The following is a 12,186-nucleotide window of genomic DNA, read 5'->3' as shown; positions in this document are numbered from 1 at the left end:
TCAAATCTTGGACCAGTTCACCATTTGTTGCCTTTTCACCTATACATTTCATTCTGAATGAAGGTGGAGAAAATCATGCAATAGTTCTAACCGGGTCCACTACAAATTTGTTACACAAACTCAACTGGGGTCTCACTGCTGCTAGGCAATCCTAATATACATCCCTTATCAACTCACTATCCCTCGCTACACAATGACTCTTCCAACCCTTCTCATCCCTTGACCAAGCTTCCATGTCTTCTCCTTCCCCACTCTCTCAGTTGAGAACCCTGCCTTATATTTTAGAGAAAAAAATTGTAGTTGTTCCCTGTAATGTCCCCTTTATCTCCTCTTCCTAATCTTCTATCACCTTCTGACACCTTTTCTCATTATCTCTTCTTTCACCCCTGTCTGACATGAGGAAATGATCTTACTCTGCCAATGCTAAACTTTCTACTTGTTCAAACAATACTATTCCATCCCATCTCCTCCAACAGATTGAGCCTTCTCTCATCCTCACTCATTTATTTTCAATTTCTTTCTCTCTACTGGCTCCTTCCCTACTGCCTACAAATATGCCTATGTCTCCCCTACCCTGAAAAAAAAAACAACATACTTCTTCATCCCATTCCTACTAACTATCGTTCTATTTCTCTTCGGCCCTTTGTAGCTAAACTCCTTGAAAAGGCAGTCTACAATAGGTGTCCCTACACTTATCTTCTTAACCCCTTACAATCTGATTTCCAACCCTATCATTCTGCTCTTTCCAAAGTTACTAATGATCTCTTAGTTTCCCAATCCAAAGGCCTTTTATCAATACTCAATCTTCTTGACCTCTCTGTAACCTTTGACACTGTTGATCACGCTCTTCTTAACAATCTCTTCTCTTTAGGTTTTTGGGATACTACTCTCTCCTGGTTTTTCTCCTATCTATCTGACCACTCCTCCTGTGCCTTCTTTGCCAGAGCTCTTCCAGATCATGTTTTCTTTTTCTTTTTTTTTTTTTTTTTTTTTTAGTGAGGCAATTGGAGTTAAGTGACTTGCTCAGGGTCACACAGCTAGTAAGTGTTAAGTGTCTAAGGCCGGATTTGAACCCAGGTACTCCTGACTCCAGGGCCAGTACTCTACCCACTGTGTCACCTAGCTGACCCCAAATCATGTTTTCTAACCTCAGGTGTGTCTCAGGGCTCTCCCCTGGGTCCTCCTCTCTTCTCTCTTTATACAACTTTACTTGGTGATCTCATCAGCTCCAGTGGGTTTAATTAGCGTCTTTATGCTGATGATCCTCAAATATACTTTTCCTTCCTCAATCTCTCTTGTGACCTCTAGTCTTGTATCTCCAACTACCTTTTAGCCATCTTGAATTAGATATCCAGTAAAGATCTTAAACTTGGGCTGCTAGATGGCACAGCAGATAAAGCACTGCCCTGTATTCAGGAGGACTTGAGTTCAAATCCAGCTTCAGACACTTGACACTTACTAGCTGTGTGACCTTGGGCAAGTCGCTTAACCCTCATTGACCTCCCCTCCAAAAAGATCTTAAACTTAATATGGCCAAAACAGAACTCATTATCTTTCCCCCTAAACCCTTCCCCCCTTCACTTTCCCTATTATTGTAGAGACCAACACCATCTTTGAAGTCCCTCAGCTTCAAAACCTAGGAGTCATCCTGGGTTCCTCACTCTCTAACCTTGCCCCACCCCTTATATCAAAGCTATTGCCAGAGTTTATCAATTTTATCTTTGTAACATCTCTTGAATAGCCCCCCTCTCTCCTCTGATGCTACCACCACTCTAGTGCAGGCCCTCATCACCTAATGTCTTCATTACTGCAATAGCCATTTGGTGGGTTTGCCTGCCACAAGTCTCTCCCCACTCAAATTTCTCCTCCATTGCGCCATCAAAGTGATTTTCCTAAAAATAGGGCTGATCATGTCTCTCACACACATACATATCCCTCCCCTCCCTACTCAATATATTCCAGTGACTCCCTGTTGCCTCCATGAATAAATAAAAGACATTCTATTTGGCATTCAAAGCCCTCCATAACCTCCTCCCTTTCCAGTCTTCTTACACCTGACTCCCCGACACAGTCTCTTCAACCCAATAACATTGGCCTTCTGGCTGTTACAGGAATAAGACACTCCATCTCTTGGCTCCCAGGCACCCTTTCTGGATGTTCTCCCTGCCATGAATGCTTTCCCTCCTTCACTCTAACTATTGACCCTTCCTTGGCTTCCTTTAAGTCCCAGCTACCTCCTACAAGAAGTCCTTCCCATCCCCTCTTAATTCTAGTGCCTTCCTTCTGTCAACTATTTCCTCCTTATCCTGTATATAGCTTGTTTTGTACACATTTGTTTGCATGTTGTCCCCAGTCCCCATGTAAGTTCCTTAAGGGCAGGGACTGTCTTTTGTCTCTTTTTGTATCTCCAGTGTTTAGCACTGTGGCCAACACATAGTAGGCACTTAATAAATATTTACTGAATTGAAGTCTTCCTTAGTTTCTCTAAAAATATCCCCTTCATCATTTCTTACAGTGCAATAGTATTCTATCCAATTTACATATAATAATTTGTTCAACCATCCCTCCAATTTATGGGCACCCTCTCAATCACATTCTCTGTCAACTCAAAAAGAGTTATAAATAATTTTGTAGATCCTTAGATAGAATTTGTTTTCCTGAGGACTAATGATTCCCTTAATCTTTCCTCCCTCTAATTCATCTTCTCCCTTTTACCTTCTCCCCTTTTCCTTCTTTTTTTCATATTGAGGTAAATATATTTCTGCACCCATCTCTTCCCTCCCTTGACTAGTTCAGAGAGTGAGGTTCAAGTGTCAAATTCTCCTCTCATTCCCTTCTCCTTGATTGTATAGATGTCTATTTGAACACCTTGCTTCCATGAGATAATTTCCCCTAATCTTCTTCCCTTCCCCACGGTGTATTTTTCTTCTCCTGAAGTACTCTCATTCCATTTATAAAAATATATTTAACTCTATTTGAAACTCTTGTTTTATCTCTTATAGAAATTCTAGTTTTCTCTGAGGTTTTCCTTGTAGATATTTTGGAGCCTGTCTCTTTTTTTCTGGGTTTGTGTCTTGAGTTTCCCTGCCACCATAATAGCTTTTTACGGTGGGATTTTCCCCCTCCTCCAATTTGCTCATTTGGACTTGACATTAGAGCAAGACTCTGTACACTTCTGGAGGGAAGGGTCTGGGCTAGTCCTTTTGCTCCTTCCAGGGTATATTGAGTGTGGTGTTATTCCAGGATCTCAGGGACAGCTCAGGCTGGGGACCTGCAAGCTTTCAGTGCTCCTGAAGTGGTCTGATCCAGGGCAAAGTCTGATTGTTGCTCCCCTAGCCTGAGCTCTTCAAATTCCTGACCTGGGTTTGAGTTTGAACAAAAGTAGACTGCTGCTGGCCTCAGCCCCTGTCAGCCATCTGGGAAACTACTGGTTCTGAGGCACAAAACAGTAGGCTCTCCTAGGTCTGGGATTCCAACCCCAGTTATTCCTCTGCAGGCTTCAGATTGGGATAGAAATTGGAAGCATACCAATGAGTCATACCACTGTTGTTTGCTTCTAAACTTGCTCCTAAACTTGTAGAGAGCAACACCATCTTCAGCTTCAAAACCTAGGAGTCATCCTGGGTTCCCCATCTATAGTATAGCCTACATCTGTGATGCAGGATTGGGTATTGGCTGACAAATCTGCCAACTGGTACCTGTTCCCACACCCTGAGCTGCCCTACTATGGATCTAGGACCTCTTCTTGCCTTGATGCACAACTTCTCCACGGGTGCTGGAGCTACTCCTGACCAGACCAAGTTTCTAGTGTCCACAGACTTCTCTGCCTCACTATGCTGACCTGGACTTTAGAAGTGACTCATTGTGACACTTTCTTGGATTTCCCCCATAAGGATTCAGTCTGGTGCTTTTTCTAGATCTGTTTTGAGGAATTTTAGGAAAGAGCTCACTGCACTGCTTCCTGTTACTCTGCCAACTTCGCTTGGCCCTATGGTCTATTTTCCAGATGGGGAAACTGAGCCACCAAGGAAAAAATGGCTTGCCCATAGTTACAGAACTAGAAAATAGAGGGCTAGGCTCCAAACCCAACTTTTCTAACTATTAAGACTAGTACTCTCCCTAATATACAACAGTTATGCCAGTTATGTTCACCTTGTGAGCTATACCAACCCATTAACAATTTTCTTAGTCAACCTACTAAACACAAGCAATCCTGTAATTCATGATTTGCTTTCTAGCCCTTCAACCATTGAGCTGCTCTCTGTGTAACTTGTCTGATGTTTTGTTTGGGGGACTTTTTTTAGAGGGTAGAGGGTGGAGAAGAAGAAACAAACTGTGGCCCATTATTTAATTGACTTAATTGAATAAACCTTCTTACAGCCTGTTTTCCCCTAGGGTCACTGAGCCTTTCTTTAACCAATACTTTAATTATATCAGTCACTAGTTCTAAGACTACTTCTTTTCTCTTCCTTTATTTTCTCCAGACAGACTCCGAGTTATGAAACAGGGGCTTAGTTTTCATTAGGTGACCTTCAAAGTCCTGAGAGCAGAAGTTACATTTTTCCTGCTTCCTGAATCGGTCTGTTCTGGCTGAAGTTAAGGTGCTAGAGTCAGAGTGTTTATTATATGGCTAACACAATACCAAAAGAAAAGAAGAAATCCTACTTTTCTAAAAGAACATTTCTTTAAAAACTAACTTTATCAAGGATAGAATGTTCCATCTTTATGATGAAATGCAGATTTCCCAATAAAACCCAAATCCCTTATTTCAAAAGGTTGACTAGTATGGGAGAATACATTTTTTTAAAATTACAGCTGCTTAACTTTAGGGCATTCAGAAAGTCCAGTCCAAGGTTATTTCCTGGCCCTGTGCCCAGAGCATTTTCATTTGAAGAAGAGAATAAAATTTCTTTGCACTTTGGGCTTGTCTGAGGTCTGTTTTGAGTTTTTTTTTTCTTTCTTTTTTTTGTTTTAGACAATTATCTGTAATGGCCATATTGAGCACAGGAATAATGCCTCCCTTCCTAATTAAACGACCTATTTCAGTTGTGTTATTGCCAGGTAAAACTGGTCTCGTGCTTGATGACACATTTGCAGTGGTTGATTGTGCAAGAAATGTTGATGTTTTTCTACATTGTTTTGCCTCTTCATGCATCAACAGTCTTCCCATAATTCCCTGTGGCCCTGCCTTTCTTTCTGAAATCACTGTCATTCCAGGCTGCTGCTTTTCCTTAATAACTTGCCTCTTGCCCCTTAGGTCTGTCTCCATTTTTGTTACCTGATGGTGTTTATCTAGGCACCCTATTTCTCTGGTCCTTACCTCACTACCTAGCTTTAGATACATGTGCTATTGAGCATTTGTTTCAATCATGGCTGATTCTTTATGACCCCATTTAGTGTCTTCTTGCCAAAGATTAGAGTTGTTTGCCATTTCTTTTGCCATTTTACAAATGAGGGAACTAAGGCAAACTGGGTTAAGTGACTTGTTCAAGGTCACACAGCTAGTTAGTGTCTGAGTCTGGATTTGAATGCAAGAAGATAAGTCTTCCTGATTCCAGACCCAGTGCTCCATCTACTGTATCACCTAGCTGTCCCAGACATGTGAGGAAGAGGCAAACGTAGAGGCCCTCAGTATTTGTGGCAGTCATGGGCAGAGGGCATATTGCTGAGTAGATGGTGGCTACCATTGATCTATAATGTAATGGAGAGTGCCTAGTTACAGACTTTAGTTTAGAAATGTCTTCATCCTATGGGGTGGATTTGCCTGATGGAATATTGAGGAATAACAAGTCAGAGTATTCTATTTTCTAGCTGTTTGACCCTGGACAAGTCACTTAACCTCTCTATGACTCTATTTCCCCATCTGGAAAATGGGGATGAAAGCAATTTGTTGACCAGGTTTTATTTTCACTGTCTATGCAGTGTTATTTCTTCTGATTTCCCTCATTGTTTCTTTTCCTCTTAGAATAATTGTGCTACTCAAGTTGGGTAAGATGTTGGAGATCAACTAAGTCTATGCTCTTCATTTAACAGATGAAACAACAGAAGCTCTGAGAAGAAAATCTTCTTCCATTGAGAACCCCTAAAATAGTCACTTGTCACATAAAAATGGGGAATTCACTGGAGATAGAGGAATTCATTCCCTCTCCCTAGTTCTGTCAAAGAAACTGGCTGACTGAGTGATCAATCAAAACCAGGTAGCTATGCTAGTTATTTATTATATTAAAGCAGCTGAACTGCTGTTTATTGGCAGTCAGGTCAGGTGGTGACAGGGGATACAGGAATGCTGGAGGACACCAGAGGAGGATGACTTCCAGGGGAAATGGGAGGCTCAGATCAGATAATAGATGTAAAGCATTTTGCAAACCTTGAAGTGCTACCTAAGTGTCAATTGTTATTGTTTCAGTCAATTGTTCAGTCATTTTTCAGTTGTGTCTGACCCCATTTGGGGTTGTCTTGGCAGACATAATGGAGCGATTTGCCATTTTCTTCTCCAGCTCATTTTACAGATGAGGAAACTGAGGCAAATAGGGTTGGCTTGCCCAGGGTCATACAAATAGTGTGTGAGGCCAGATTTGACCTTACAGAGATTCTAGGTCCATCTAGAACCACCTAGCTTCCCTTATCATGATTATCTTTATAATTAGTTATTAATATTATTAGCCTTCAGTTACCAGGCTTCCAGTCTGGTGATGATTCATTCCCTGAGCCTTCTACAACACTCCTGCTGAGCTCAAGCAATGTTTATAGAATAATACCAGGGTGTGCTGTTAATGTTTAACTACCAATCTGGAAAGGAGATGTATACACACACTTTTAAGTTTAATCTGCATTGTTAGCACTTTCTTAAGTATAGACAATCAACAAAACAATAGATCAAGTCTTAATTTTTTGCTGCCAGTTCCTGAGGTGTAAATGCTCACATCTGAAAAGTCTGAAAGGGGCTCTCCCAAGCCAGTTCGAGCTGGTTCCAGCACACTCCTGAGATTTCTCTCCTGACTCTACCAACTCGGCCCCAGAAGAAAGTCCCAGGGAGTAGCCTGGGAGGTATACTAATACTGGTAAAATGTTTGATCAATGGCAGACACCAGCAACTTCTCAAACTATTGTCTGATATTGTTTAGGGGACAGGTAATAGAATGAGAGACTTTTATTTGTGACTCAAACTTCTTGGCATTTCCTTCTCCAGCTCATTTTACAAATGAGAAACTAAGGCAAACTGGGTTAAGTGACTTGCTCAAGGTTACACAGATAGTAAGTGTCTGAGGTCAGATTTGAACTTAGGAAGATGAGTCTTCCTGACTTTGGACCTGGTGCTCTGTCTACTGCCCTATTGTAGGCAGCTAGCTGCCCTAGTGTATCACATAATCTCAGAGTTGTAAAGAACCTAAGAAGTCCATCCAGTCCAACTGGTTCCTGAATGAGAATCTTTTCTTGCTAGCATTTATGTAGCATTTCAAGGTTTGCAGATCATTTTACAAATATAAACTTACTTTATCCTCACAACAACCCTGGGAGATAAATGCTATTATTACCACCATTTTACACATGAAGAAACTGAGGCAGATAAAAGTTAAGTGACTTACAGAGGGTCGCACAGCTCGTAAGTATCTGAGGCTGCATTTGAATTCTTCCTGACTCCAGGTCCAGCACTCTATCCAATGTGGCACCCAGCTGCCTCTCTACACATATCTGACAAAGGGTCATACAACCTTTGCTCTAATAAAAAGGCAACTCACTACCTTGGTCCTTTCCCAGATCATCAGTCCTGCACTGGTTACACTCTCTTCCCTTTCCCATCTTGACCCTTTGGTGAACCAGTTCAACTCTACACTATCTTTTGCAATCGAGTCCCTTCCTCCCTTATCCTGTTGCCAATCATGCCCTGCCAAGTCCCATCATTGGATTACTCCCACCATCAGCTACCTTTGCTCCTATTCCCATCCTACTGAACGAACCTGGAGGAAGTAACAAAACTACAAATATATGTTACATGACCTCATCTGGGTCCTCACTTTGACAAGATGATCCTTTATAACACTTCCTTAATCTATTCATTATCTCACTAGCCCTAATAACTATTCCAAACTATTCCATAGTTTCTTTTCCCCCCAGTCTTCTTGGCAGAGGTCCTTATCTCACACTTCACCAAAAATATTGAGGCTATTTGCAAGAGTTCCTTCTTCTCCCTCTCTCATCTCATATCATCCAGACATTACCTCCCTGTATTTCCTCCTTTATGCCTGTCTCACCCAGAGAAGTGGCCCTTCTCCTTGCCAAGGCAATTCCCTTTATTTGTGTTCTTGATCTAATTCCGTCCTGTCTTCCCCCTTCTATCATTCCCAATTTCTACTAATCTTCAATATCTACTGGCTGCTAGATCACCCATGTTTCCTCTCTTCGTAAAATACTTTCTCTTGACCCTACCATCCCTGCTAGCTCTTGTCCTATATCTTTCCTCCATTTCATGAGTAAACTCTTTGAGAAAACCATCTTCAATCAGTGCTTCCACTTCTCTCCTTCTCTTCTAAACCCTAAGCAGTCTGACTTCCAATCTCATCATTCAACTGAAATTGCTCTCTCAAAGGTTACCAAAGATCTCCTGATTGCCAAATCTAATGTCCTTTTCTTGATCCTCATCCTTCTTGACCTCTCTTCAGCTTTTGATGCTGTTGATCACTCTCTTTTCCTGGATACTCTCTCCTCTCTTTCATGATACTGGTGTCTCCTGGTTATCCACCTGCCTATTTGCTCTTTCTCAGTCTACTTTGCTGGAGGCTGTTTATTTCATGATCACTAACCATGGATGTTCCCCAAGGCTCTGTCCTGGGACCTCTTCTCTTCTCTCTCTATACTATCTGGCTTGATGATCTCATCAGCTCCCATAGATTCAATTTTAATCTCTGTGCAGATGATTCTCAGATATATCTATTCATCCCTAACCTCTCTTCTGCCTTCAGTCTCACATCACAAGCCACCTACTGGACATCACATACTGACAATCACATAGATAGCTTAAACTCAATATATCCCATCATTTTCCAACAAACATTACCCTTTTCTGAACTTGGAGAATGCAACCATCCTCCCAAGTCACTCAGGCTCACAAATTCAGTGGCATTCTGGACTCCTCACTATCTCTAACCCCTCCATGTCCAATCTGTGGCCAAGGCCTGATGGTTTTAACTTTGCAACATGTCTCAAATACAATCACTTCTCTCCTATAACACCTCTGACATTTGTTCTGTCCTGGTACAGTTCTCATCACCTCATACCTCAATTACTGCAATAGCCTGCTGGTGTATCTGCCTGCCACCTTACAACCCTCCCCATTCCAGACTATCCCCAACATAGCAACTAAAGTGATCTTCCTAAAGGCCACGTCTGAGCATGACTTTCTGTCTGTGTGTCTCTCTTTTTGTGTATCTCTCTGTCTGTCTCTGTTTTTCTTGGTCTTCTGTCTCTCTGTGTATCAATATGTTTGTCCGTCTGTCTATCTGTCTGTCTGTCTGTCTCTCTCTGTCTCTCTCTCTCTCTCACACACACACACACACACACACACACACACACACACACACACACACACACACACACAAACGCACACATGCTCTATAGTAAACTCTATAACATTGCTATGAACCCCTGGTCACTGTTCTAGGATCAAGTAAAAAATCTTCTGTTTGGCTTTTAAAGCCCTTCACAATCTGACCTATTCTTCCCTTTCTGGCCTTCTCACATTTTCCTCCCCTTTACATATTCTACAATCTAGCTACACCAGCCTTCTTGCTGTTCCTTGAAAATGATGCAACATTGGTGGCAGCTAGGTGGTACAGTGGATAAAGCACCAACTCCGGATTCAGGAGGACCTGAGTTTAAATCCTACCTCAGACACTTGACACTTACTAGCTGTGTGACCCTGGGCAAGTCACTTAACCCTCATTGCCCCGCCCCCCCCAAAAAGGAAAATGATACAACATCTCCTGACTGTGTACCTTTTCATTGATTCTCCCTTCTCACCTCTACTTCTGGCTCCCTTCAAGACTAAGCTTAAATTTGAATTTCTACAAAAGGCCTTCCCCGGTTTTCCTCCCCAATAGTGGACATCAGAGCTTCCTTGGCTCTTTAGTTTTGTGGTTGTTGTTGTTGTTGTTGTTGTTTTATCATGACCATTGTCATCACTGTAAATTCTTAAAGAGGCATTTTGTTATTGTTGCCTCAAGGAGACACATAAGGAAAACTCTGAATCTGATCACCAAGGGAAGTTTGAGAATTTATTGAGATATTTTGTTTGATATGTTTTAAAATAAAATAGACTTTTAGCTATCTTAGAACCATCAGAAATTATCATACAAGGTAAGCTCCTAGCAATGCCTGCCACCTCTATCACCCCCTGCTCTTAGGATAGAGCCATTCCTTGAAACAGGGTAAAGGGGTGAAGAGTTGGAAAGGCCAATGGCTAAACTAAGTGAGCACACCTAGACACCAAATGAAGGTCAACAGTGTTATATGCTTCTGACAGGTCAAAGATGAGAGTTGATAAAATATGACTCTTTGGCGATTAAGAGGAGTTAGGTTACTGTGGAAAGGATTCTTTTTCAAGCATAGTGGAGACAAAACTCAGATTGTCAGGGCTTGGCAAGTGAGGCAGTGATGAAAAAGTGGAGGCAGGAGCCATGAACTACTTTTTTGGGAAATTTAGTGAGAAGAGAGAAAGAGGAAGAGATCTCTTCATAACTTGATAGAGGGCCCAGGGAAATCTTAGAATAAACCCTCTCTGAATATGCTTGCAGGCAAAGGGGAAAGAAACTGGTGGAAAGTGAGAGATTCAAGATGAAAGAATGAGAGCAAAATCCAGGAGAGGATGGATGAGATAGGCTTGAGGACACAAGTTAGAGGGTCTAGCTTTCAAAAGAAGGCAGACCACCTTATTCTGAAGAATTGGAGGAAAGGGTGAGAGTAAGGTATGTTATCTTGAAGAGGAGATGAAGATACAAAACCTCACATAAGAACCTCATACTTCAAGCAACATAAGGTCATCTGTTGAGAGAGGGATTGGAGGTAGATTTGGGAGCTTGAAAAGACAAGAAAGATTGGAACAATTGCTGTGGGAAGTGTTATGTGGAACCAATTATTGGTCAACAAAAGGACTGCTGTATGTGGACTCATGTGAAGTTACAGAGCACAAATTGGTCCTGGAATCAGTTAATATAGTCACCAGACTTCATCCAGAAGTACTCCTTTCCATAGTACAGGGGTAGAGCAGAGAAAGGTCATCATTGCTTTTAATATTTTTGAAGTACTCTAATCTTGGAATGACTGATTTATTGATTCAACAAACCTCTACTATGCACCAACCATGTAATGAGCTATCCTCGATTGAATATGGTATCTATAAGAAAGCTGGGGGAGATATTGAGGGAGTACATTGGGATTTTGTGACTGGATGTGCAGAGCTAGGAGAGAACAGGACAAGATTGGGGAACCAATGCTTGTAGTCTAGCCAACTCAAGAAAGGAAGCATGGCACAATAGATAGAGCACTGATCTTGGAATCAGAAGGCCTGAGGCTGGAATTCTGCCTCAGATGCTAATTAGCTGTGTGATGGATCATGGGATAGTCTCTCAATCTCAGCTTCCTCATCTCTAAGGTGGGGGGTAACACCTGCACCTCCTAATTTGCAACATTACGTAAGATGAGTGCTTCACCAATCTTAAATGATATAAAAATGTGACTAAAAAATATGATAGTGAACAAAGGGAAAAGTGGGCACCATATTCCAGGGTGGAGGTGCATTGTTGAATGAGGTGATCAACTGAAAAAAAAGGAGAGAGTTGATGGTCAGAAGTTGCAAGGAAGGGGCGGCTAGGTGGCGCAGTGGATAGAGCACCGGCCCTGGAGTCAGGAGTACCTGAGTTCAAATCCGGGCTCAGACACTTAACACTTACTAGCTGTGTGACCCTGGGCAAGTCACTTAACCCCAATTGCCTCGGTAAAAAAGAAGAAGAAGAAGAAGAAGAAGAAGAAGAAGAAGAAGAAGAAGAAGAAGAAGAAGAAGAAGAAGAAGAAGAAGAAGAAGAAGAAGAAGAAGAAGAAGAAGAAGAAGAAGTTGCAAGGAAGATGAGGAGTCCATTGCTTTTTGGCTTGTTGCTTGTTTTTGTTGTTTTGGTCCAGATGTGATTTCATCCA

Source organism: Dromiciops gliroides, chromosome 1, assembly GCF_019393635.1.
Source record: "Dromiciops gliroides isolate mDroGli1 chromosome 1, mDroGli1.pri, whole genome shotgun sequence".
NCBI classification, from domain to species: Eukaryota; Metazoa; Chordata; class Mammalia; order Microbiotheria; family Microbiotheriidae; genus Dromiciops; species Dromiciops gliroides.
The sequence above is the reverse complement of the archived record's forward strand: the minus strand, read 5'-3'. Positions refer to the sequence as shown.